Here is a 27,561-nt window from a genome sequence, read left to right on the forward strand (position 1 = left end):
TATTGCTCTCTGCTTTAACAGCAGTGGAAAAGAGGTAAAGGAGAATTAGATTCAGACAGCAACCAATGAGGACATTGAATTTTACGTGCTGGGAAAACAAGCATGGGTGTAACTTGCTGATTTGGCTGTTACTACCCTTAACCAATAAGTCTTATACTTGTGATGCCACTCCAACATTGCTCTCTGCTTCAACGGCAAGAGATAACGGGTATTGGACTCAGACAGCAACTGACAAGAGCCTTGTCTTTGACAGTTTGGGAAACTAAGTATTGAGGTAACTTGTACGACATAGCAGATGCCACTCTGATGCTACCATTATGGGGGAGACCTGTATTGGGCGGCTGATGCTACCATAAGCTTGCTGGGCAGACTGGATGGACCGTTTTTGTCCTTTTCTGCCGACATTTCTATTTTTCTATGTTTCTTTGGTTCACACGTACTTGGATGATTGGCTGGTCCATGCCGAGCCTGGAAGAGAGCTTTCAGGTCTCACGCAAGGTGATCTCCTCATTGCAGGAGCTAGGCTGGCTGGAGAACTTGGCCATGAGCAAGCTGCAGCCATCTGAAACACTGGAGTCGCTAGGTGTTCGCTTCAACACGAAACAAGGCAGGGGGTTCCTGCCAGAGAGCCGCATTCAGAAGCTAATGGCGCAGGTGCAATTATTGACAGAATCAGTGCACCTGACTGTGTGGTCTTATCTATTGGTGCTTGGATTGATGGTGTAGCCACCCTAGAGGTGGTTCCCTGGGTGAGGGTGCATATGTGTCCTCCTCGGCACACCCTGCTGGCTTGCTGTAATCCTCATTCTCAAGGCCATTCAATTCAGCTTCACCTTCCAGTCAAAACTGGCATACAATTGCAGTGGTGATTGCATGTGGGCCATGTAAGGAAAGGGGGATTCCCTATGATCACTGGACTGGCTAGTACTCAGGACAGATGCAAGCCTCTAGGGTTTGGGGGGGCCCACTGTCAGGAATTGATGGCACAAGGGTGCTGGAGTACAGAAGAATTTCTCTGGAGTATCAATCGCCTGGAAGCCCGGGCCATCCAGTTGGAATGCTTACGAATTGTGGACCGATTGTAGGGTTGAGTGGTCTGGATAATATCAAGCAATGCCATGACAGTGGCTTACATCAAGTCACCAGGGAGTGTAACCGTTAGTAAGGAGGCAGTAAAGAGGTCCAGACAACTGATCCGCAAAGATAAACTTTTATTGTCAGCAAGATGCAGCTAAGACAAAGGCTTAGAACAACTGCATGCCACTCCCCTTAAGGAGCAGGCTTTTATACATTCTTTTTAAGTAGGCGTATCTTACAATCAGACCATTGCTTATGTCATTTGACAGACATAATATGATGGACATTTTATAGCAGCAAGTTAATTATTACAGTACAAAAATGTAATTATAAAATGGTAGTGCGTTCCACTGCGTGTCAGATATTAGTGCATTCAATATGGCTGTGCGTTTCAATGCTGGCGTTGTTAATCAGAAGTTTTCAGTTTTCTCACATTCAACGATTGTTCATAGGAATCTGAGCTCCTACAGGAGGAACCAAAAGCCAGCAAGTGTCACAGGAAATAGCCCAACTCATGGAATGGTCAGAAGTGCATCTTCAGGAGATTTCAGCCTCCCAAATTGCAGGAAAAGACAATGTAAGAACTGCTTTTCCCAGAAGACAGGGTCTGGACACAGGAGAATGGGAATTGTCGAATGAGGCGTTCCAGCTCATAGTGGACCACTGGAGTCTCCTGTGTCTAGACCTTCTGGTGACATCTTACTTCTTTGTATAGGAGTGCCTTCCCCCGTGGCCAGCGTTGGGCAGAATCATTTGGAGGATCAAGAGTCACACTGGGATAGTGCTTCTGGTGGTACCGGATTGCAGATCTGCATAGCATGGCCTACTGTCCCATTACCAGTTCACAGGGATCTGCTGCGACAGGGCCCTGTTCTTCACAAAGATCCGATTCGATTTTGTCTAACGATATGGACCTTGCGAGAGCTCAGATGATGGGTAGTCCACTGCGATGACTGCCACCTTGCTATGAGCAAGAACGTTCTCCACTTCCTTAAGGGTCGATTTTAAGACCTGCACATGCACGTCTATGTGCGCACGGTTCTTGGTGCGCGCATGTTATAAAATGCGATATCCACGTGCATGTGTAGGCGGGTTCACACTTGTGCGCACAATGGGGGGGGGGGGGGAATTTGTAAAGTAATGTGCAGCAACACAATAGGGCCTCTCCCAGTTCCCTATACCCCTACCTAACCTTCCTACCTTTTCCTCTCTCCTCCCTGACTCCTAGCCCTTACTTACCTACCCTGTTTTTTTTTATTTTTAACTTACCTGCTCTGATGAGCAAGTCACTATTTTTTTTTGGTGAGTAATCTACATAAGACGAATTTTAAAAGTCCTATGCATGCCAAAATTGGGTGATATGCACATAAGTTGGGCCAGGGTGTACTGAGCAAATTTTAAAAGCCGCCCGAGGACGAGCGTGGGCATGTCAAGGATTGGCCAAGAGATGTGCATGTTAATACTTATACGTCCTTGCACGTGCCGGGGTTCCCTGCTGCGTAAATTTACTTCTGCTATGGATGGCATGAAAGTAGTAAAACAAAAAAAATATAGGCAAGGCAGTGGGGTTTTAAAGGTCGGGGCTAATAGGAGGGAAGAGTGGCTAATAAATTAGGGAGGTTTGCAAGTCCTATCCCTAAAATGGTGAATGGCGTCTGTGCGTGTTCCTTGTAAAATTCCCCCACTTACCCTGTAGAAGTGACATTTGTGCATGCATGTGCGTGCCCATTTAAAATTGCACGCACATGTACATGCGTTCAATGAACGTTTGCATGTGCGCCACACACATGTTTAAAAGTTTACCATCCCTGTGCATATGTTTTATAAAATAAGTAAGAAAAGTATACATTTTCAATGCATTACAGGTCTTCATGCATAAGGAAATGTATACATGTATTTTAGGGGCTAGACACAAACGTATTTTATAATATACACGCAAGTTATAAAATACTGCACGGGCACATACCTGCTTATATGGGGTCACATGGAGTTGTTTGAAGGCTATTCTCCCAATGCGTACTTTTAACCACATTTAGAGAAGGTGTTACCTTGGGCAGTGTTTAGGCCTGGGAGGGGGAAATAATGCATGTAGATTGTATTTTCAAATCTACCCATGCTATTTGCCATGAAAAAAATGTATTCAATCAAAAAGCAGGTTCGCATATCCATGGCAAGTTTCAAAGCAAAAGTAGGACTCTGCTTTCACTTTGAACATAAGAACATGCCATACTGGGTCAGACCAAGGGCCCATCAAGCCCAGCATCCTGTTTCCAACAGTGGCCAATCCAGGCCATAAGAACCTGGTAAGTACCCAAAAACTAAGTCTATCTCATGCTTCTGATGCTAGTAACAGCAGTGTCTATTTTCTAAGTCAACTTAATTAATAGCAGGTAATGGACTTCTCCTCCAAGAACTTATCCAATTCTTTTTTAAACCCAGCTACACTAACCACATCCTCTGGCAACAAATTCCAGAGTTTAATTGTGCGTTGAGTGAAAAAGAACTTTATCCAATTAGTTTTAAATGTGCCACATGCTAACTTCATGGAGTGCCCTTAGTCCTTCTGTTATCCGAAAAAGTAAATAACAGATTCACATTTACCCACATTTTAAACACCTCTATCATATCCCCCCTCTAAATGTGGTTAAAAGTACACATTGGGAGGATAGCCTTCAGATTCAAATTTCATAATAGTCTTTGGATGGATGGAACTCTAATTGAGTTGTGTTTTCTAAAGACTTACTCTATGGCATGCAACAGGAAGCAATTTGGGCAGACTAGACAGCCCCTACAGTCCTTATCTGCTATCATAGTTTATTTCAGTGTTTATACATTTCAGCTCTGCCAGTGTGATACTTTGAGTTGCTTCAAGCCTTGATATTCATTAAGTTTTGGGCAACAAACTGTAATTTTTTTTTTTTTGGAAGAGTGGTATCTGTTTTTTTTTTAAGTTTAGTTATTGGAAAACAGTGTAGATATAAAATTAGTACCTTCAAAAACTATAATAAATTGCTGTGTGGCAAGGTGTGCATTCACTTTCTGTTCTCTCATCCTCAGTGGTCCTTTGCTTCCATTTATTTAACCTTTAAAGGAAGGAATAGCTGGATGTGTTCCTGTTTTATCTTGTTTTGTGTAGGAAAACATTTTAAAATTGTATAATCTAACATTAAATGTTAGATTTTTTTCCCCATCCACAGTACATATTTAGCTTTTTGTGTATTACACCTTGTTATCCCTCTCAGATACTGTGCTAAGAGGAATGGATCATGGGAAGGCCTATTTGTTGATTTTATTAGATTTATCGGCAGCTTTCGATACTGTGAATCATCAATTTTTAATTTCGAGACTAACTGAAATAGGAGTGTCAGGAACAGTCCTGAAATGGTTTGCTTCTTTTTTGTCTAACCGTTTCTTTCAGGTACAGGTACAGAATACATGCTCCAGTAAAATGGACTTAAATAGCGCAGAACCCTGTGGAACTCCTGTATCGCCCCCATTGTTCAATATTTATATGTTACCAATTTGTCGGTTATTATCAGGTCTGGGTCTACAATATTTTTTGTATGCAGATGACATACAAATTTTATTGCCAATAGAAAATTCGGTAGAAGAGACATGTAAACTTTTATCAATATATCTGAAGGCAATTAAACAGGTCCTTGATCAGTTGAGGCTTGTACTCAATATGGAAAAAACGGAGATTATTATATTAGAGAGAAAGATCTCCCCTAGGGACTTAAGCCAGATAAAACTCCAGGATAATATCACCTTACAATTTTCAGAGACAGTTAGGGATCTAGGATTTATAATCGACCCAAAATTTTCTTTTAAAAAACATATCCTTGCAAAAGTGAGAGAGGGTTATGCAAAATTATTGATGTTAAGAAGATTAAAGCCATTATTGGAGACAAACTATTTTCGCACAATATTACAGACCCTTATCTTTGGAAGCTTGGATTATTGTAACTCCCTCTTGTTGGGACTGCCTGCATCCACTATTCGACCATTGCAGGTATTGCAGAATGCGGCGGCTAGAGTCTTGACGGGGGTGAGGAAAAATGAACACATTACACCTATACTGATTAGATTACACTGGCTGCCAATAGAGTACCGCATTAGATTCAAGGCCATGTGTATTCTGCATAAATTAAGTTTTGCAGAACAGGTAGATTGGCTAAATGCAGCCATTAAATTACATGTCCCCCAAAGGAATCTGCGCTCAGCGAATAAGGGCTTGCTTTCCCTACCAACAGTTCAGTCAGCACATCTTAATCAGGTTAGAGAAAGAGCGCTATCATTGGCTGGCCCAGGAATATGGAACTCACTCCCAGCTCCGCTGAGACTAGAACAAAATTTTAAAAAGTTTAAACGGGAACTTAAGACCTGGTTCTTTACTAAAGCTTATTCAGAATAAGTCAATTTACTGTTGAAGATACCGAGATCAAATCAGTCTTAAGAAGGCTGAAGAGTATATTTAAAGTAGATAGTGGTTATTTAGTCAATACTGAAATTTTATTTTAATTATAGTAGGTGTCAATTTTAGACGTATTAAAGCAGAAAGGGGGAGGAGGTTGAATCTGAATCAAACTTTATTTTAGAATTTTATTAGGATTTTAGATATATTTTACACACCGAAGAAGAATTTGGAGTGTCGTAAGATAGGAGCTATATTTTATAACATTTTAATGAGTAATTTTAGCTGGAAAAGTTTAGTTATAAGTTTTATATTGTATGTTAATTAATTTTATATATGATATGTTAATTATTATTTGTTGTGAACCGTTCCGATAGATTCTGAGGGACGGTATATAAAAGATGTTAAATAAATAAATATTAAATACATATCTCTTCAGCACTATTTCATGGAATGGGTGTTTATACCAGATTGATATTATAGAAAGTTTGGAGAAGATTGACAATAGTATACAGAATAAAATGAGTGATATTGTCAGAATTGCTGAATGTATTTTATGATTGCACTCTGATCTATAGACTAATTGAGGTTAGTTTGCAAACAAGAGCAAGAATGTTCTGGATATGACTGTTTTATGCCGGCTTAATCGGAGCATGTGATCCAAGCAATATTGGGGTATCAAAAAAGATTGACTAAAATTAAGGTGCCCAACACTTTTATGAGGAGTCATGTACAAAAGAGAACAGAAAAAGTGATTGTCCGCTGCCTTGTATTTAGCAGGTGTAATTCTCTGCTTCTTGCAGTGATGCTGCAACTAGCAATTTATCTGAGAGTATGACCATATTCCTTATAGGCCGGGGAACCTTTTATTACAACAGAGCATTTATTGAGAGAGAGAAATATATACGTTTCTGCACACTAAACACTGTTTTAACCATAGAAATGCTTTTTGAAACGTGCCATGTATATGTAACACGCATACAAATTGTTATGCCGATAAACGTTTCCTGAATCTGAACGTGGAGAAGGACATGCGTGAACTTTCAAGACCTCATAGGACTTTGTTTGAAAGGATTTGCAAAGTTTTTGAATGGTCATGTACATGTGCATAAGCCTCTTTAGCTAATTATCGGGCCGATACAGTAAAAACACGGGAGAGTGGGTGAATGCCCGCTCTCCCGGCATGCGCACAGGCCACTCTCCTGTGTGCGCGATTCTGTATTTAAATGAGGCCTGGCGGTAAAAACAGGCAAAAGGAGGCGTTAGGGACACTAGCATGTCCCTAGCACCTCCTTTTGGCCCGGAGTGGTGGCTGTCGGCGGGTTTGACAGCCGACGCTCAATTTTGCCGGCATCGGTTCTCAAGCCTGCTGACAGCCATGGGCTCGGAAACCGGATGCCGGCAAAATTGAGCATCCGGTTTTCGACCCGACAGCTGCCGGCTGACTTCAAATTTTTTTCTTTTTTTTTTTTTTTTTACTTTTTTTACCCTTCGGGACCTCCGACTTAATATCGCCATGATATTAAGTCGGAGGGTGCACAGAAAAGCAGTTTTTACTGCTTTTCTGTGCACTTTCCCGGTGCCCGAAGAAATTAGCGCCTACCTACCTATACAGTACAGTGCGCTCCATCGGAGCGCACTGTACTGTATAGGCCCATATGTTGGGTGGGGGGAAATGCATTCCAACCTGCAAAGAATCAAGTATTCTCCTATGGTTACCTAAATGTTGCATTTCACACTGTATGGGGACTTTGGTGTGGTTGGTAAAGAACCCAGTATCATTAGGAACTTAATATTATGGGAAAGGACACAGGGCTTCTGAGAGATACAAAGAAATGGGGGCTCCGAAAACACACACACACACAAAAAAAAATCAGTCATATAACATCAATGGAAGGGTATCCTACATGTGACAGCTGAATTAAATATAATTTTTCTTTATATTTGTTTTATTACTCCCTTGTGTATGATGCATGTGTATGCCAAGCTGGATAGAATTTGGTTAATTTAAAGCATGATTTGAATTTAAAGCATTACTGCCACAAAGAGATGACTAATTGGATCCAATAAACTCTGGCAGTAGTTCAGCATGGAGGCCAGGTTGAGCTGGATGCATACAGTAATTATTGCTTGGTTGCTGAAGCCATTTAATAGGGTACAACTGGTTGAAGTTATTAAATATTCTTTCATTCAATGCAGGTTTTGACACAGTAGCATCAGAATGCAGTGTGGAAATGTAAGTTAGAAATGACAAAAATTATCCAACTGCAGAGTGTTCCTTAGGATGTAAACGCAGATAGCTTCTCGCTGTGGTTTCATCTAATAGTTGCTGAGCTTTGCAACTCTTAAGTAGTTTTTATTTCTAAAAATGACTTATAACTGAGGAGTCTTAGGATATAATAATTTTAGGATTCTCCATTGGACAATATAGCAGTATTCGACCTGGCTGAGGTCTACTAAAATCAGGGCAGTATGCTGTGAACCAGGGCATTATGTTGTGAACTAATTACCTATTTATAATTTCTATAGTGCTACTAGATGTGCTCAGACACACTCAAGAAATAGCCCCTGCTCTGTGGAATCTGCAATCTAGTCAAGACACAGATGAGACAAAGAAGAGGTTTCAGGAGCTGTAATTTTTTTTTTTTTTTTTTTAAGTAAAAAATGGTTAATCAGCAAGCCTATATCAGGGAAAGCCAGGGTTTAAAAGCAGCCTGAAAGAGGTGGGATTTGAATAGGGCCAGAAAAGGGAGTATTTAGGTTTGTTGCAGAAATACAAGGGTTAGGTGGACACTTATTCAACCAAACTATTCCATGTTTTTACTTCTAGTTCATTTTCTTAGGATTTCTGGACTATATTTTTACTTGCCAGTTGTATGGTAGGATGTGTGGGTACATGGAAGAAACACTGGTTTATCACGTTTTTTACTTCCAGGCTATAAAGCAAGAAGTGAACATTTTGGAAGGGAGTGTAGACTTTGTTACTGTAATTAAAAAAGAAAAATCATAATCCGATCAGTGGTGTAAGGATATGCAATTTAAATGCTAATAAAACATGTTTAAACTGATTAGAAGAGACCAAGACTAAATGTTGACATTTTTAGTCAGTTCATCTGTTTAGAAGCACTACTGTAGCAGGGATGAGACTGAAAGAGGAATAGATGTGCAGTTTTTGGTGCACAGATGTTGGAAAGAACATTGTTCTGATAATGGCGCACACCTACACCTTCCCTCTCCTCCCAATTCAATCTTAACCACTGTTAATGGCAGCTGTGGAAGGCAAAGGCTTCAGCTTACACAGAAAAGTAACACAGTAAACCAAAATTAATTGTCTATTTTACTTTACTGTACAGAGTAATACTGCTGACCTAGGTTGTGAGCAGACTGTTCCACAAGGGAGAAAAGGTTCCTTCCAAATGGGAGAGTTAACCCACTCCAACCATAACTAACCTCCCACTTCAGACATTTTTTTTTCTTTTTAAGAAATGTGCAACAAGCATTCAAACCACTGCTTCCAAAACTACATGATGGATTTTAGCAGACAAGGACCATTTGGCCCTTGCATTCTGCTCGGTTGCTGCTGCCGCCGCCTACTACAGTACTCTAGCTAAGAATATATCCCATCTGGCAGCCTTACAAGCTTTTAAAGGCTTGCAGTATATTGGTCCTCCATTTGTTCTTAACTGAGAAGTCTAGCCAAGCCAATCTGCTGCCCATGGTAGGAAACATGCCATCTCCCCATATCTATATCTGAAAATATGCCAGAGCTTTGTCACCGTTTCATATTGGTTGGCCTTGACTCCTCTTCTCGGGAGGCGAGTAGGTCAACCGCTGTGGAACACAGGATTTGGTGAGAGAGGTAACGGTGGTGGGGCCACTTGGCAACAGTGATCATAACATGATCAAATTTAAACTAATAACTGGTAGGGGGACAATAAGTAAATCTGCAGCTCTAACACTAAACTTTCAAAAGGGAAACTTTGATAAAATGAGGAAAATAGTCAGAAAAAAACTGAAAGGTGCAGCTGCAAAGGTTAAAAGTGTTCAACAGGCTTGGACATTGTTTAAAAATACAATCCTAGAGGCGCAGTCCATATGTATTCCACGCATTAAGAAAGGTGGAAGGAAGGCAAAACGATTACCGTCATGGTTAAAAGGTGAGGTGAAAGAGGCTATTTTAGCCAAAAAATCATCCTTCAAAAATTGGAAGAAAGATCCATCTGAAGAAAATAGGATAAAACATAAGCATTGTCAAGTTAAGTGTAAAACATTGATAAAACAAGCGAAGAGAGAATTTTAAATGAAGTTGGCCATAGAGGCAAAAACTCATAATAAAAACTTTTTTAAATATATCCAAAGCAAGAAACCTGTGAGGGAGTCGGTTGGACCATTAGATGACCGAGGGGTTAAAGGGGCTCTTAGGGAAGATAAGGCCATTGCAGAAAGACTAAATGAATTCTTTGCTTCCGTGTTTACTAGTGAGGATGTTGGGGAGATACCAGTTCCGGAGTTGGTTTTCAGGGGTGATGAGTCAGACGAACTGAACGAAATCACTGTCAACCTGGAAGATGTAGTAGGCCAGATTGACAAACTAAAGAGTAGCAAGTCACCTGGACCGGATGGTATGCATCCCAGGGTACTAAAGGAACTAAAAAATGAAATTTCTGACCTATTAGTTAAAATTTGTAACCTATCATTAAAATCATCCATTGTACCTGAAGACTGGAGGGTGGCCAATGTAACCCCAATATTTAAAAAAGGCTCCAGGGGTGATCCGGGTAACTATAGACCAGTGAGCCTAACTTCAGTGCCGGGAAAAATAGTGGAAACTATCCTCAAGATCAAAATTGTAGAGCATATAGAAAGACATGATTTAATGGGACACAGTCAACATGGATTTACCCAAGGGAAGTCTTGCCTAACAAACCTGCTTCATTTTTTTGAAGGGGTTAATAAACATGTGGATAAAGGTGAACCGGTAGATGTAGTGTATTTGGATTTTCAGAAGGCGTTTGACAAAGTCCCTCATGAGAGGCTTCTACGAAAACTAAAAAGTCATGGGATAGGAGGCGATGTCCTTTCGTGGATTACAAACTGGTTAAAAGACAGGAAACAGAGAGTAGGACTAAATGGTCAATTTTCTCAGTGGAAAAGGGTAAACAGTGGAGTGCCTCAGGGATCTGTACTTGGACCGGTGCTTTTCAATATATATATCAATGATCTGGAAAGGAATACGATGAGTGACGTTATCAAATTTGCAGATGATACAAAATTATTCAGAGTAGTTAAATCACAAGCAGACTGTGATACATTACAGGAGGACCTTGCAAGACTGGAAGATTGGGCATCCAAATGGCAGATGAAATTTAATGTGGACAAGTGCAAGGTGTTGCATATAGGGAAAAATAACCCTAGCTGTAGTTACACGATGTTAGGTTCCATATTAGGAGCTACCACCCAAGAAAGAGATCTAGGTGTCATAGTAGATAATACATTGAAATCGTCAGCTCAGTGTGCTGCAGCAGTCAAAAAAGCAAATAAAATGTTAGGAATTATTAGGAAGGGAATGGTTAATAAAACGGAAAATGTCATAATGCCTCTATATCGCTCCATGGTGAGACCACACCTTGAATACTGTGTACAATTCTGGTCGCCGTATCTCAAAAAAGATATAGTTGCAATGGAGAAGGTACAGAGAAGGGCAACCAAAATGATAAAGGGGATGGAACAGCTCCCCTATGAGGAAAGGCTGAAGAGGTTAGGGCTGTTCAGCTTGGAGAAGAGACGGCTGAGGGGGGGATATCATAGAGGTCTTTAAGATCATGAGAGGTCTTGAACGAGTAGATGTGACTCGGTTATTTACACTTTCGAATAATAGAAGGACTAGGGGGCATTCCATGAAGTTAGCAAGTAGCACATTTAAGACTAATCGGAGAAAATTCTTTTTCACTCAACGCACAATAAATCTCTGGAATTTGTTGCCAGAGGATGTGGTTAGTGCAGTTAGTGTAGCTGGGTTCAAAAAAGGTTTGGATAAGTTCTTGGAAGAGAAGTCCATTAACTGCTATTAATCAAGTTTACTTAGGGAATAGTCACTGCTATTAATTGCATCAGTAGCATGGGATCTTCTAGGTGTTTGGGTAATTGCCAGGTTCTTGTGGCCTGGTTTGGCCTCTGTTGGAAACAGGATGCTGGGCTTGATGGACCCTTGGTCTGACCCAGCATGGCAATTTCTTATGTTCTTATGTTCTTAAGGCTTTCGTCCATTTTAAGATATAATGGAAGAAAATTGGTATCTGCTCTGTATGCACCTCTTAGTTAAGAAAAATTGTGCTTTTGTAGGTCAGACTTGATATATTTTATGCCTCCTTAACAGAAGCTAAACCTCCTCCTCACCAACCTAAGGTGAAGTCCGTATCGTGACTGTGCCATAGGATAATCCACGAGCTCTAATTTTCCCTTATCTTGCATTATTGAGCTAAATGTTGTGATGGTATTCATGAATCTCCATGCCATGGACCTAGGAAAGGAAGATGATGGGACCACTGCCACTCAATTTTTCTCTTAAGTCCCTGGCTTTTATTATAAGACTAGAAATTCCGAGCCCAATTATTAGAATATTAGGCAGTTTAGTCGGTACTCGTGAAGATACATGATGATTAGTAACTGTTTGGGATTGTTTGCCATCTACCTTTTTCACTCCTGAATATTTTGACAAACCAGTCTTAATATAGATGACCTTGTCATTGGTGTCTGTTAATTTCTGCATGTATTCGTACTCCTGTTTTACCTGCTGCAATCAGCTTCTTCTCATTTTAGATGGGAAAATCTCACTTATAGATGTCAGATGAATTCTTAATATCCTGAGCTTTTATAAAAGATCTGCAATTTTTTTGCTGGTTTACCTTTTTCTCTCATTTTAAAATGCAATTTGTATATTTAGTTTTAAAATCAAAATAAAACTCTGCCGCATTCTTATCGTTTTTCCAAATATGGTATTGGAGACCAGTGAGAATATTTTCCCTTTGCCACGCATTTTCTCCCCTGTATCCTGCTGCCAAGTTTTACTCTTAGTGAAAACCCATCACTTCATTGGAAATGTAAAAGGAAGACATTTCAGTTGTAGTTCACCCTTCAGTATTGAACTATTGCACCACTAGGGCATATCACCTTTGCAGGGGGGGGGGTCTACAATTCCTGCAGGACTGTCAGGGCAAAAAGTGCTCTGGCCAGCTTTTGACCAGGGTCTGCTAGGTCAGAGGCTGGAGTTCTATGTGAAGAGACCTTGAGAGGCTTAGTGGAATACAGGCTCAGGCAGCCTTTGGTAGAGCTCTGGTGCATTCCATTGGTTCCCTGCTGGTGGAACCTGATTGGTCAGCAGGGCTTTAAGAGTGAACTCTGGGAGCACCTTCGTATTCCCAGCAATTCAATGTTTTCAGAGGCCATAAGCTCTTAGGAGCCCAGGGAAGACCCATGAGATTTTGAAAGCCTGTTTTCTAAATGCTAAGAAGGGTATGTTGAAGTATCAGTCTTATCTAATGCTGGTGTGGTGACGTTTTGATTCTCAAGCGTGCTACATCTGTTGTTAAAAGAGGAGAATTACTGTGTATCTAGACTTTGGATGACTGTATTTGTGGAACGGTTAAAGCCTTTCCCTGAACTTCGAGTGGTGAAACTGAATCCTGAGTTGTTGTAGTAGTGAAAAGCCAGGTCCTGCCTGATTTTCAGTTAGGTATGAATAAATCCTTACTTGACATGCTACTGCTGAGTGCGGCTATTGCACGGGTCTCAGCCTAACAAGGACATGGGGATGAAATACATTCTCTGTGTACTCGTGCTACCCTAAAAATATTGTTTTGAGGGGGTGGGTGCAGCAGTGGGAGTACCTGGAGAGAGTGCCTTGCTTTTCTGGTAAGCTCATTACCCCATCTCGATGCAATCCTCTCACTTTTTTTCTTATTCTAGCCAGGTGTAGTTTTTTCTCTTCACTTCCAGTAACCCCCTGCAGCTCTCTTCTTACCTCCCACCCCACACCTTCTGCCTTCATTGTCTTCCCCTCTGCAGCTCTCTCATTCTTTCCTTCTTATTTCTCTTCTTCTCTTTCCCTTTCTTGCAGCCCTCACTTTCTCTGTCTTTCCTCCCCTTATTTCTCTTTTCCTCTCCTCCTCAGCCCTCTCATTCTCCTCTCCCCCCATCCCCCATGGGTTCCAGTGGAAGGCTGACTAAGCTTCTGCCACCTTTCCCCATTCCTGGGCTCTGTGCCGACACTTCTGTCATTTCCTCCTGCTCCTGGGCCAGAGATGCTGCTGTTTCCTGCACCCGAGTTCACCAACTGAGCAAATACCGTCACCCCTGTAAAGTGAGCAAGTGCGTATTGAAAATCCTGCATCCTTGAGATGCAGTCACTGGAACAGTACTTCTGACACAAGTGTTATTAAATTGTTTAAAATCTACTTTTTTTTGAAAAGCAATTTTGTAAGCAAGTATTTATTCTGTTCTGTACAGCTATGTTTAACTATTGCAGTAGGGGTAAAACTTGGATCTGGGCTTGTGCTCCTGGAGCACACACTGTGTGCGAAGGTTCTGCATGGGAATCCTGGGAAGCAGAATGAAGTACCTTTCAGAGCCGTTTGCAGTCCGCCTGCATTAGAAGGTTTTGCTTGATTTACATGCACCCTTTCCCCACAGCTGAATGTGTGATCTCCTCAGCATTACCACCAGCTGTAGCCAATCCAATGAGCAGTAACTAATTATTTCTAGGGGGGGGGGGGGGGTGCATTGATAAATCTTTTTGTTTTGTTAGGTTTTCTTTTATTTAAAAAAATGTTTCATTTAGTGTACGCTATTTTTGATTTAATGCACACTGACTTGCAATAGTGCCTGCTAACTCAAATAGTGCACACTAAACTGAAATAGTACGTATTAAAGAAAAATGTTTGCCTATGTCTTTTTAAAAACAAAAGCGCATCCTTAATGATTTCCTTTGAATCTTCTCGCCTCCCACCTCCTTTTCCTTATCCTCCGAGTTGGCTTAATTTTCTCATTCCCTGTACGTACCAGGATCAGTCCAGACAGCTGGGTTATGCCTCCCCTCCAGCAGATGGAGTCAGAGAGAAAACTGAAAGCACCCCCTAGATATACTGGTGTGCCACCTGCGATCCCTCAGTATATTCTCTGACTCCAGCAGAACGAGAGGCATAACCTGCGGTCCTGGCCTGGTCAGTTTATTGGTACTGGGAAACATTTAAAAAAAAAAAAAAAAAAAAGGGACAAAGATCAATTGGTTTCTTCCCTCCTATCGTTTGTTTGTCTGTGTTAGTGTCTGGCGCAGCGCGGTTGGAGCTCATTGCGGGCAGGCAGGAGGGCAGTGTCCTCCTTAATTTCCCGGAGTACAGTGTCCTTGAACCTGGGGGAGAGCTTACCGGTGGGCCGGTCACCCTCCCCCCAATTCCAGGGGATTCAGCCCTGAAGGGGGTTTTCCAAAAAAAAAAAAAAAAAAAAAAAAAAAGTTTTGAAGTGGACTAACTCAGTCACTTAAGTCCTGTTGGGGACAGGCAGTGAACTACTTTTATTTATATATATTTATATATATTTATATCTTTTTTTCCCCTAACCCCGGCCTGCCAGCGTGTTCTTGGACCCGGAGGGGGTGGCTAGTTCACCCGGCGCGCTGTTTCTGTGAGGCTCCCCTCACCTTGCTTTTGGCGCCCTTTCTGTGTAGCAGCTCCGTTCGCTGCTCTGATGCCGCGGTCGTCTCTCTGCGTGTCCTGTGGGGGGGCGGGGGCGCGACTCTCCCGAGAGGGTCTCTGTCCCCGATGTTTCCCGGGGGCGAGGGATCCTCTCGGGGGCCGAGCGCTGCCCGCAGCAGGTCTCCTCTCCCCTCTGCGTCCCGGCATCGCAGCGCTGCAGGCAGCATTTCTCCGGCCCCTCCTCCCTCGGGGAGGAGTGCGGCGGCCATCTTGGCCACGAGGCAGACTGAATCGTCAGCGTCGGAGGAGGAGGAAATCTCCCCTCCTCCCTCTCCTGGTGCCCAGAGCGCGAGCTCCCAGCCCGATTCGGGGATCCCTCGAGCCCCCCTATCTACAGATGCCCCGAAGAAAGATCGGAAGAGGGTGGTCCCCTTTTCGTCTGATTTTGTGCTTCTTATGCACAAAGCCTTTTTGCAGGCAGAATCCGGCTGGGAGGCAGAGGTGCCCACTCCCCCGAAGGTCCCCAGGACCACTGCCTTGCCCCGGGGGACCCAGCCGGGTGCGGGTCCCTCCGGGGGCCAAGGTCCCCGTCCGCGGGGGGGGGGGAGCTGCGGACCCGGAGGACTCAGGAGCCGTGCCGGAGTCCCCGGGGGCTTCGGACTCTTTGACGGCGGATACTCAGGGGGCCGTAGAAGGGGATGACCCCCAGGTGCTACGGTTGTTTGGAAAGGAGGAATTGAGCTTCCTTATTCTTCATGTGTTGCAGGAGCTAGAGTTAACGAATCCGCCGCAGGAGGCGGACACGTCTACAGGGGATATTGCAATGGCAGGGATTAGAGCTCCCCCGCAGACCTTTCCCTTTCACCACAAGGTCTTACAGATCGTTTCCAAGGAATGGGACCTCCCAGAGGCGTCCCTGCGGGTGAATCGGGCCATGGAAAGGCTATATCCCTTACCCAAGGAGTCTTTGGAGCTCTTGAAGACACCCGCGGTAGATTCGGCTGTCACGGCTGTGGTAAAGCATACAACTATCCCCGTGACGGGGGGTATAGCGTTGAAGGACCTCCAAGACCGCAAGCTTGAGGTTTTATTAAAGCGTATTTTTGACGTGGCGGCTCTGGGGGTCCGAGCGGCGGCTTGCAGCAGCCTTGTACAGAGGGCCAACCTCCGCTGGGTTCAGCAGCTGCTGACCATGCAGGAACTCCCTCCGGGAGAGGCTGAGCAGGCGAATTGTGTTGAGGCGGCGGTCGCTTATACTGCGGATGCCCTGTATGACTTGTTACGCACATCGGCTCGCATTATGTCCTCGGCGGTCTCAGCCAGGAGGTTGCTGTGGCTCCGTCGTTGGTCGGCGGACGCCAACTCCAAGGCGAGGTTAGGTTCCTTCCCCTTTAAGGGCAAGTTGCTATTTGGCGAGGAGCTGGACCAGCTCATTAAGGACCTGGGTGACAACAAGGTTTACAAGTTGCCGGAGGATAAGCCTCGGCAACCTCGGTCGTTTGGGAATGCTAGGGCTCGCTTTCGGGGGCAACGGCGTTTCCGTGGGGGAAGAGGGGGTTCCCTTCCCCAGCGGCAGCAGGCGACAAGATCCCAGGCCTGGTCTTCTTCTTCCTTTCGCGGCAGGAGGCCTCTACGCGGGGGCGCTTCCACAGGCTTTCCTGCCATTAAGCCCGCACAATGAAGGTGCGCGGGCCCACTCCTCCGTTCCCGTTATTGGGGGTCGGCTGTCCCGATTTTGGGAGGAGTGGGTCAAGATCACTTCGGATCAATGGGTCCTCGACGTGGTCCGGTACGGCTACGAGTTGGATTTTGTACGTCCCCCCCGGGATCTCTTCCTGGTATCGCCATGCGGGCCGGTAGAAAAGCAGGTAGCTATCGCCCAAACGGTCGCCCATCTACAGGCTCTGGGGGCGGTGGTTCCTGTTCCGCGGGACCAGCTGCGGACGGGTCGGTACTCCATATACTTCCTGGTTCCCAAGAAGGAGGGCACCTTCCGACCCATTCTGGATCTCAAAGGAGTAAACAAGGCGTTGCGTGTGCCCCGCTTCCGGATGGAGACCCTCCGGTCTGTTATTGCGGCCGTCCACAAGGGAGAATTCTTGGCTTCTTTGGACCTGACAGAGGCCTATCTTCACATCGGAATAAGAGAACGGCATCAACGGTACTTGAGGTTCACGGTGATGGGGGACCACTACCAGTTTTGCGCCCTCCCCTTCGGGTTGGCCACCGCGCCGAGGGTGTTCACCAAAGTTCTCGTGGTGGTAGCGGCCTCCCTCCGCCGTCAGGGCGTCCTCGTGCATCCCTATCTCGACGATTGGCTCATTCGAGCAAAGTCGCAGGCGGCCTGCAATCGGGCGGTCTCCTTAGTGGTGCACCAGCTGCAGGAGTTGGGTTGGGTAGTCAACTTCCCGAAGAGCAGACTCGAACCGACCCAACAGCTGGAGTTCCTGGGAGCTCGGTTCGACACCTTGGTGGGCAAGGTTTTTCTTACGCAGCAACGCAGGGTCAATCTCATGACTCAGGTACGGCGCCTGTTGGAGCTCGAGATGCCCACGGTCTGGGATTATTTACAAGTCATTGGTCATATGGTATCTACTATGGAAATGGTACAATGGGCTTTTGCGCATATGCGTCCATTACAAAGAGCACTTCTATCTCGCTGGGATCCCCGCTCGGAGGAGTACGGGATAGAATTGCCTTTACTGGAGCCGGCTCGCTCCAGTCTCTCTTGGTGGCTGAATCCAGCCAATCTCCTGCAGGGGGTGGACCTCGAACCCCCGCCTTGGTTGGTGGTGACAACGGATGCCAGCCTGTCGGGCTGGGGAGCGGTCTGCCAGTCCCGTGCGGTCCAGGGCACCTGGTCAGCGCTCCAAGCGACTTGGTCCATCAACCGATTGGAGACCAGAGCGGTCCGCCTGGCCTTGCGGTGTCTCCTTCCCCTGGTACGCGGACGAGCTGTAAGAGTTCTGTCGGACAATGCGACAACAGTGGCGTACATAAATCGACAAGGAGGCACAAAAAGCCTGGCGGTAGCGACCGAGGCCGCGCTATTGATGTCTTGGGCGGAAAGGCACATAGAGCGTCTCGCAGCCACCCACATTGCCGGCGTGGACAACGTTCAAGCGGATTACCTCAGCCGGCAGCACCTGGATCCAGGAGAATGGGAGATCTCGTTGGAGGCGATGGCTCTCATCGAGCGGCGTTGGGGGACTCCGCGCTTGGACCTCATGGCGACTCGGCAAAATGCAAAGGCGGCTCGCTTCTTCAGTCGGAGGAGAGAGCACGCGTCAGAAGGAGTGGACGCGCTAGCACTCCCGTGGCCTCGTCACATTCTTCTGTATGTGTTCCCTCCGTGGCCCCTCGTAGGGAAAGTGCTAAGACGCATAGAGTACCATCGCGGCCCAGTGATCCTCGTGGCTCCGGAATGGCCGCGGCGTCCGTGGTTCGCGGATCTGGTCAATCTGGCAGTGGACGGCCCACTACGTCTCGGTCATCTTCCCAATCTTCTTCGTCAGGGTCCAGTATTTTTCGATCTGGCGGATCGTTTTTGTCTGGCGGCTTGGCTTATGAAAGGAAGCAGTTGAAGAAAAGAGGTTATTCGGACGCGGTGGTGTCTACTCTCCTTCGGGCCCGTCGGTCGTCCACTACGCTCGCCTACGCGAGGGTTTGGAAGGTTTTCCATGATTGGTGTGACACGACGGGTGCTTCGGCCAGACGTTCGTCTGTGGCGGATATCCTTATGTTCTTACAGGACGGATTGAAGAAGGGGCTAGCGTATAATTCGCTTCGAGTTCAGGTGGCGGCCTTGGGCTGCTTGCGAGGTAAGGTAGAAGGCTCTTCCCTTGCGAGTCATCCGGATGTGGCGCGGTTTTTGCGAGGAGTTAGGAACTTGCGTCCTCCCGTCCGGCTTCCCTGTCCGTCTTGGAACTTGAACTTAGTACTCCGTGGCTTGTGTGCGGCTCCGTTTGAACCTATTAAGGCGGCTTCCTTGAAGGATCTGACTCTCAAGGCTGTCTTCCTTGTGGCCATTTCCTCAGCTCGTCGGGTGTCGGAGCTTCAGGCTCTTTCTTGCAGGGAACCGTTTTTGCGCATTTCGGCGTCGGGGGTTTCTCTACGAACTGTTCCTTCCTTCCTACCTAAGGTGGTCTCCGCGTTTCATGTCAACCAAACGGTGGAATTACCTTCCTTCTCGGAAGAGGACCTGCAGTCTTCTCAAGGTAGGGACTTGAGGCGTCTGGATGTCCGGCGGATTCTTTTACGCTATTTGGAGGTTACCAATGACTTTAGGAAGTCAGATCACCTTTTCGTGTTGTGGAATGGACCCAAGAAGGGTCTTCAGGCTTCCAAAGCTACGATCGCACGCTGGTTAAAGGGTGCTATTGTGGCCACGTACGTTGGATGTGGGAAGCCTATTCCTGCTGGGCTTAAGGCTCATTCTCTACGTTCTCAAGCGACTTCATGGGCAGAGAATCATTTGGTCTCTTGCCAAGAGATATGCAGGGCGGCCACATGGAAATCTTGGCATACTTTTGCCAGGCATTATCGCCTGGATGTTCGTGGTCCTCCTGCGGAGTCCTTTGGGAGCAGTGTGATTCGAGCGGGACTCTCAGGGTCCCACCCCAGTTAAGGCGGCTTGGGTACATCCCAGCTGTCTGGACTGATCCTGGTACGTACAGGGAAAGGAAAATTAGGTTCTTACCTTTGCTAATTTTCGTTCCCGTAGTACCATGGATCAGTCCAGACGCCCGCCCTTAGTAATTCTGGGAGTCCGCTCGTGTTCCTTTTCTGTGTTTTCTTCCATTACAGTTTGTATTGTATTGTATTGTAATAGATACCACAGTTTCGAGGTGCAGTGTCTCCGTTCCTCGTGTTTTATTGTTCACTCTGTGGTGTCCTGTTTGTTATTTCTGGTTTTACCTGTTCTCAAGGAGGTTTCTACTTGATCTGAGCCTTTAGGTCATGCTATTGATCACAATCCTTTGCCATTCTATTGGGGGTACAGTTGAAGGTGATTCATTTCTTATTTCTGCTTTGATATCACATATACTGAGGGATCGCAGGTGGCACACCAGTATATCTAGGGGGTGCTTTCAGTTTTCTCTCTGACTCCATCTGCTGGAGGGGAGGCATAACCCAGCTGTCTGGACTGATCCATGGTACTACGGGAACGAAAATTAGCAAAGGTAAGAACCTAATTTTCCTATATCGTTTTACAAAAGTGGCCTCCAGAACTGAACATAGAAATTGATGGAGGTTTTTACTTGTGTCCTATGTATAGGCAATGCTAGTTTTATTTATTACTGGTGATATCGTCTCTTATGCAACTGAGCATACTAATAGTTTGCACACTATTTGATTGTATGAGCCTTGAGCTTGGCTAGGGGGGTTGCGTGGATGCTGTTTCCTCGGAATATCTGAGCACTTTGTAGCCGCTGTTTAGGAGTTGTATTTGTCTGTGCAGTTTTAAAGATCCTCTGTAAATAGTCCTCTCTCTCTGACTTTGGAGCTTTCATTTGGGATGAACAGTATTTGAAACAAACAGCAGTAATGATCTGGCTTGTGAACATGTTGGTTAACCAAACTGCAATTTAGGGTTGTAAAGAATTTTTCAATTCTTATTCAATATTTGTTTACCAGATTTGAACCTAGAATTTTGCTGAGACTGCAGTGTGTCAGAATAACGAGTTTTAACCCATTCTGAGACCTCTTTGGATGCCACTTATGTGCTTCATACTTTTTATGTCCAGGCTAAAGATAGTTAAGGACATTGTGGCATGTTCTCTTCTCGTTTCTTTGAGCCAAATCATCTTAAAGACGCATGTGAGTCTTCAGATTGCAGACCTGGAGGGGAAGGGTTTACAACTTTAAATGGGCCGGAGGGGCAGAAAATCAGATTAAACGTGCTAAAAAAAAAAAAAAAAGACTAAAACTTTCATCTGTTCGTTCTTGAAATGCAGTCATAATTTAAAAGGAAAGGTAACTCTAGGCTGACTCTGGAATCCCTAATGTGCTGTGTAGGCACATATGTGGTAGATCTCCCTTGCTCTCAGCGCGTATTTGCCTGGGAAAGCATCGGAGGGCACCGCGCCTTGGCTGGAACCCCACCCAGTGTCTCTTCCTTGACCCACCCAGCTTCTGTTTTCTTTCTTTTTTTTTTTTTTTTGTTTTCCTGAGGTTTAATTCCAGGCTCACAAGGCTGAGGGAGCAGCAGTTAATATCAGTGTGCAGTATGTGTTTGTGTATGTGTGTGTGTGTTGTTGCTTTTCTTTTCTGTCTAGCATGAGAGTTGGCAGCAAGCTAGAAACCATGGCAGAGACAAAGTAATTGGTATGGGCAGTCAATTTTTATAAACCTGAGAGATTTAAATATTGAAAGCAGTTTCTGCATTGCAGCTATGACTTTGCTGGTTTTTTGAATGATCTGTTTTAGTTGACATTGTTTTTGGTCCTAAAGCTATTTACATCTGACATCGGGGATAACAGAGGAACTAAGAGAGAATAATACAGTGTGATGAAGCAAACCATTACTATACAGTATAGAAGGAAAAGAGAGAGAAGTCTTGCATTCAGCATCTGTTACTGATCTAGAAAACTAGAAATAAATATCGACTTTTTTGTCATTGAATTTTTGCTTTTCGTAACTCTTCTTTTCCTTATGCATGTATTTTACTATTCAGTCTTCAATGATTATGCCTAATATTTGGTAAACATTTTACTTCTTGGGTTAAATTGCACCATATCTGGAACAAATCATTTTAATTTTACCAGCCAGGTGAGCAAACATAGCAATGATGGAAAAATGTTAGTTTGGCTGAATTGGTCAAGTATTTCTTCAGGTACTGTATATAATTGTGCCAATTTTAGAAATAGTATAGATTAGTTACTATATTTTTTTTCTGTCTCTTTCTGCACTCTACTGATTTCTAGCATAGTTCACAAGGATCAGTGATTCTGTCATTTCATTGTCTGGATCCTGGTATGTTTCATCATAGGCTCAACAGTGGGTGCAGATTATTCCACACTTAACTGTTTGCCTGTATTCTTGTGGTTTGGAGTTGGGTGGGACCCTGCTTATGCTATTAGATTTAAAGAAATCTTTGAAAGCCATTGCTAACCAGGGTTAGCATGACTTCCTCAGATACACCTAAGACAGTCCTGCTCCACAAAGCTTAAAATCTAGTGAAGGCAAACATACATGATAAACAAGAATCTATGGGAAGTGTTAGGAGTTAAAAATAGTCTTAAAAAGTTGAGTTATTAGACTGTATTTGCTTATGGTCAGAGAGGGAGTATGAATGCACAGACTCAAGAAGTTTATTCGAGGTATACACAGCATAGTAGAAAGCGTTGAGGCAGGAGTTGATGATGGAGGAGAAGGGCACAAATAAGAGTGACTTGTCCTATAAATGGAGTTGAGGAAGGGTGTACAGCAGGGGTGGGCAGCTCCGGTCCTAGAGGGCCACAAACCAGTCTGGTTTTCAGGATATCCCTAATGAATATGCATGAGAGAGATTTGCATGCACTCTGCCTCAGTTGTATGCAAATCTATGTCATGCATATTCATTAGGGATATCCTGAAAACCAGACTGGTTTGTGGCCCTCGAGGACCGGAACTGCCCACCCCTGGTGTACAGAGAGAAGAGAAGATAGGTAATGATGAGCTGCAGAGGCAAAGCATTTGTAGAGTAATAAGAGACTGATTGCCACCCATTTGCCTCAAATAAACATGTGGCCACTCTTTGTGTGTTGGTGGTGTAATCTTTCTCATGTATCTATGATGGTGTAGTCGGCCAGAGGTGTGACCTCGAAAGCTGAGACCGGGTGGTGCATGGCAGGACAAAATGGCAGGTTCTAACTGGATCAGGGGCAAGGGTGTCTTTTGCCTATGATGACCACCTTCTCCTTAGGTTGAGTTCTCGGGTGCTGGTGGCCAGCAGGATGTGGACAGGAACAACTGGAAACACAAGGCACACACTAAGACAATGTGGAACTCAAATCTGGAGAATGAAGGTGTCTGCAGAACCACTGCAGGAGGAATAGGTACATGAAGCAATCAAAGACCAAACAGGAACACAGGATACACAAAGTAATTTAGGAATAAACGGGAACATGAAACATAGGCTCTAGGCTAGGACCAAACATAGCACCAAGCTCTGGCAAAGTGCAAACTGTGAACCTGGAAAATAACTGTGTCCAAACAAATAAGATGGCTGCCAGCAGAAAGTGTGGACCATAAAGCTGGTATGATTGAATAAGTCCAAGAGGCCCACTGAAGACATCCTGGCAAGTGTCATGCCCCTCAGCCTCCATTGCTTCATGTGAGTGAGTTCTTCTAGCTATTGCTCCTGGGCCAATTTCATAGATCCCCCCCGCAATCAGTCATACAATCTACATGAATTCCCCTTTCTCCTTGCCCAACCAGTGAGGTATTGTCATTGGAAGGAACCTCTAGACTACATCTTAGTCCTGACTTCTTCCACCCCTTTGATAGCTATTGCCCCTAAATTGCCATCTGTAAACTAAATTAAATGAACAGAGGCCTGCACATACTCACATTCCATCATTCTTTTAGCAACACGTGCTCTTTGTGTGTTCTGTTCTTATCTGGACCGCCCTTGTAATTAGTCTTTCTTGCTCCTGCCTTCTCACCCACTACTCTAATCAGATTTTAATTTAATTTCAAACAGGGCTGGGGTGGGGAGGGAGAGCTGAGAGGAAACAGCAGCCATATTAGCAGACCTTTCTGCTCTTACACAGAACCAGGCTTTCAGTACACAGGTTATTTTAAGGAGCTCTTTTGGGAACATGAGACATGAATGGTCCTGACTGTTTAGAAGAATCAACTGTTCTGTCTGATGGATCCTGCACAAGTTCTAACTGGAAACTGCTCTGTCCGCAGAGAAGCCCACAGACAATTATGTTAATTATATGCTTATAACTTTTTGCAACTTTTTTTTTTTTCATGGTATAATGTATTGCAGTTGAGCTGGTACCAGTAGACGAACTCCGAAAATCCAGCATAATTAGACCCGTGACCGTGACTGGTGAACATATTCTTAAGTTGATTAAATTCTTAAGCAGTGTCTGCTTGCATCACTGTTATCTGAAGCAACTCGTATTAGTGGTGTCTGACTAGACAACAGAGATTGTGCTGTAATAGTCCTCGTTGTTCAAGTACACATCTCTCCACCCAACCACAAAGTACATTGTCCTTACAGATGGTGCCAGCTGTTGGAACCTGTTGTGTGTAGTGGAAATGTTTACAGTCATTGGAGTTTTATTAATTTGAAAACTGTTAATTAGGAGTCGGGGTCTTTTGCCCCCGCCCAACTTCTGGGTTTTTTTTTTAATTTCCATGGTGCTTTTTCAATAATGAAAAGTCTTCCAGTGGATATATCTTAAAAAAAAAAAAAAAAAAAGAGAGGGTAAATGAGAAAAGCTGACATCTATTGGTAATGACTTTTGGAAAAAGGAGAGAGTTTTAATTTTTATTATTGGAAAGGTCAGGAGCTGTTTGGTGGATATCTGATATGAAACCTATGATTGCTGGTGTTTGTACAACAGGGAACAGCTGGTTTTTAAGAATTATTGTGATAATAGGTTTTATTTTATTGCTAGGGATGAAAAAAATATTGAGGTCAATATTCACAGGGATTTGGTGAAGTTTTGCATTTAGCTGGACAAACCTAGGGATTTAATATTTCTCCACATTAAAAGGCCAAGTTTTAAATGGATAGGCCATTAGCAGATACTATTCACAAAAATGGAAGTAAGGAGGAGGCTGGGAATTACAGACCAGTTAGTCTGAACTTTGTAGTGAGCAAATTGATGGCATTGCTGCTAAAAAAGAGGACAGTGCAGTTTCTGGAATCCAATGGACTACAAGATTTGTGGCAGCAAGGCTTTACTGTGGAAGTAGGACTTGTTAGACAAGTCTGATCAGTTTCTTTGATTGGGTGACCAGAGGGTTGTATCAAGGAGAGTGCTAGATGTAGTGGACTTGCGTTTCAGTAAGGCCTTTGACATGGTTCTGCATAGACAAATAAATAAATTGAGCGCCCTTGGTATGGGTCCTAAAGTAAGTGGCTGGGTGAGAGATTGCACAGGGTAAAAATGGAATTTACATGCTACGGAATGAGCTGCCTTTGGTGCTGAGAAATCTCAGTGATCATAAATTCTTTAGAAAACAGTTGAAAGTGCATTTCTTTCATCTGCTTTTTTCCTGATGTCTCCTATTTTAACAATGCAAGTCTTTGATTTGTTGATTGTTTTGAAATATTTAAAACCTGGTTTTGATTAGTTATTTAATTTATTCACCGCTTAGCACAGATTTTCTGTTATAAGAGGTATAGAAAAATCTGTAAATAAATATTCTGAGGAGAGGGACGTTACTAGCAGTGTGTCGTAAAGATTGGTCCTTGGTCTGGTTCTTTTCAGTATTTTCCTGAGTGACATTGCGGAACAGTTATCGGGAAAGGTTTGTCTTTTTTTTTTTTTTTTTTTGCTGATGCCAAAATCTACAACAGGTAGATAGCCAGAAAGATGTGGAAAACATAAGGAGGGATCCAGTGAAGACTGAAGAATTGTCTTGGGTTTGGCAGCTAAGATTTGATGCTAAAAATGCAGAGTTTTGCATTTAGGGTGCAAAAACCCAACAGAGAACTACAGTATGGGGGTGAAATTCTAAGTACAAAAGAAGAGGGGGAGTTAGGGGTCAGTTTATCTGATGATCTTAAGGTGGATAAGGCGACGGCAAAAGCCAGAAAGATGCTTGGGTGCATAGGGAGAGGGATAGTCAAGCAGGAAAAATAAAGGTGATGTTGCCCCTATATTAGGTCCTTGGTGAGATCTCATTTGGAATACCGCATGTAGTTCTGGAGATGACATCTTCAAAAAGATATAAACTGGTTGAAGTCAGTCCAGAGGGTGGCTACTAAAATGATCAGTGGTCTTCATTCTAAAGGGGATAGACTTAAATATAGGAACATGTATATCCTGGAGGAAAGGCGGAATAGTGGAGATATGATAGTATTTAAATGCCTCCAAGGTTATCATGCGGAGGAGGCGGGCCTCTTTCAGAGGAAAGGAGGATCTGAAATGAGGGGGTCATGGAATGAAAGTGAAAGGGGTCAGACTCAGAAGTAATGTAAGGAATTATTTCTTTACAGAGGAGGAAGTGGAGGACTGGAACAGTATCTGAATTCAGGAAGGCGTGGGGTAAACAGAGTGCGAGCATCTGACAGAGTGAATGGTGATCGTAAATCTGACTAGGTGGTGTGGATGGACAGACCGCATAGGTCATAATGGTCTTTTTCTGCTATAATGCTTTCTATATTTAATTGGGGGGAGGGGTGGAGGAGCTCTTGGTAGTCTCATGGCTCTCTAGTTTCAGTAGGGTCCAGTTTCAATTTAGTTGAGGTGAAAGTCCAAAATAGAGGGAGGGGGGAAGCTTTTGGGCTACCCTCTCCCTGAAAAAAGTAATACAAAAGAATAAAAAAATGCACATAGATTTGTTATACTATATATTTCATGCTTGTTTTTTTGTGCCTGGTTTTTGTCATATTTGTGGAAGGGGTTAGATTTTGCTTGGCTAAATTTTGTTAACATTGCACAGAATGACTTTAACTTTGGGATCCTCTTTATAAGAACATGTATCATGAGGTAGGGTTTAGCAGTGAAGGGATGTCTATTTCAGTGGCTGTCATTTGCAGTTAATTCCATGGATAAAAGTAATCTCTTTTGGAGGAGCCTACTCCAGCTTCTGACACACTCTGGTGGAGGAAGCTCTGCAGAGCAGGATAAATCATAGTTCAGTAAAGGTTTTCATAGAATGATGAGGATCGGGAGCTGTCGGCCTTATATGTAGAGTGCATTGGTCGATAAATTTTGCAACTAATCTATAATTTATGTCCATTGATGTAAAAATAAAAAAATACTATTTTCACCATTTTTTTGTTTATTTTTTTTTTTAAGCTTTGGGAGTTGCTTTTAGGTCATAAAGTACTGTTGAAGTAATGTGGAAAAATGTGATCTCTGACACAAGGTATAAAACAGGAGGGCAAAGATCTGTGTGTCTCAGCTGTATGCAGGGCGTCCCAAACCGGTCCTGGTGATCCCACAGCCAGTCTGATTTTCAGGATATCCACAATGAATATATGTGAGAAAAATGTGCTGAAACTCTATCTCCATTGTATGCAGATTATTATTATTATTTATTTGATTTGATCGCCATTTCTTATTACAGTAAATCAAGGTAATTTACAATAAAACAATGTATGAAAATAAAACAGCTTGATAATAGCCAATTATAAATTTCTCATGCATATTCATTGTGGATATCCTGAAAACCAGATGGGTTTGAGTAGCCCTAGTCTAGCATGAC

The 27,561-nt window shown here is 43.8% G+C and overlaps 2 protein-coding genes across 7 annotated transcripts in view; one reads left to right on the forward strand and one right to left on the reverse strand.

The window, feature by feature from the left end:
* Positions 1-27,561, reverse strand: part of RUNX2 (RUNX family transcription factor 2) — a 345,580-nt gene that overhangs the window by 283,535 nt on the left and 34,484 nt on the right. The window lies entirely within an intron of this gene.
* Positions 1-27,561, forward strand: part of SUPT3H (SPT3 homolog, SAGA and STAGA complex component) — a 1,115,145-nt gene that overhangs the window by 14,385 nt on the left and 1,073,199 nt on the right. The window lies entirely within an intron of this gene.

The sequence above is a fragment of the Rhinatrema bivittatum genome, chromosome 3 (assembly GCF_901001135.1).
Source record: "Rhinatrema bivittatum chromosome 3, aRhiBiv1.1, whole genome shotgun sequence".
NCBI classification, from domain to species: Eukaryota; Metazoa; Chordata; class Amphibia; order Gymnophiona; family Rhinatrematidae; genus Rhinatrema; species Rhinatrema bivittatum.